Source organism: Anopheles darlingi, chromosome 2 (genome assembly GCF_943734745.1).
Source record: "Anopheles darlingi chromosome 2, idAnoDarlMG_H_01, whole genome shotgun sequence".
Lineage (NCBI taxonomy): Eukaryota > Metazoa > Arthropoda > Insecta > Diptera > Culicidae > Anopheles > Anopheles darlingi.
Genome location: NC_064874.1, coordinates 42,318,476 through 42,319,402, shown reverse-complemented (window position 1 = coordinate 42,319,402; position 927 = coordinate 42,318,476).

The window sequence follows — 927 nt, the reverse complement described above, 5'->3', positions numbered from 1 at the left end:
AAGGGTCTACAACGAGCGCGGAGGTTTCGGTAAACTCCGTTGTTGTAAAGGTACCGTACCAGCGTTGCTCGGTGAAACTGTGGTGATGAATTTTAAATAGACGCAGATCCTGCCGGCGGACTCCGGCTACCGCCCACAAGATGCAAACATTTGAAGAAATTCCGTTCCTCCCCTGGCCGCAGGAAGCGAATGGCGGAGAGCCGGAGCGAACCGAAACGTCTTGCAGATTGTTATCGGTTTGATTGCTCGCTGTAAGAAAGAAAGGGGAGCAATGGCCGCGAAGTTGACAAAAGTTCGGCTGTTGCTAGTAGGTAAGGCATGGCGGCTCTAGGTGGCGGAATTTAGTCGGTCGGTCGTCTCCATGCCAGACCCTCGGGTTTGGGGGGGGGGGCAGGCGCGGACGACATGCCGCTATAAGGATTAATGGTGCACGAAAATAATAAAAAAAAACAGCACATGAATAATAAAATATATCGTGATGGTAAAATCTCGGTTTTTTGGGCTCCGAAACTGGTTGTGTTTTATGCTTAAGGAGGAGTAAACGATCAGAACTTAAAGTGGTCAAAGCAGGCCGCTTGTACAATTTATTGCTTTCGCAAGACGATTTGCTGCTGTTTAGGAAGGGTTGGAATTCATGACTACAACATGCTCAGCGTCTATTTCCATCATCTATCATATCACAGTAGGCATGTTATGACATGATGGTTATCGAACCTGTCACCAGAAGGCTGTGAATGATCGAGCGGATAGAACAATCCCAAAAAAAAAAATGTAGAGGACGGTCATATTACAAATCAATATATTTATTTCCTCAATGCTAAACCATGTTTTCGGAACTCGCGCTAGATGATATTAGACAAGTAGAATTAAATATTCTGCTAATGAGCTTTGTAGTTTATGTGTTCTGCCAACCTCCGACGCCTCTCT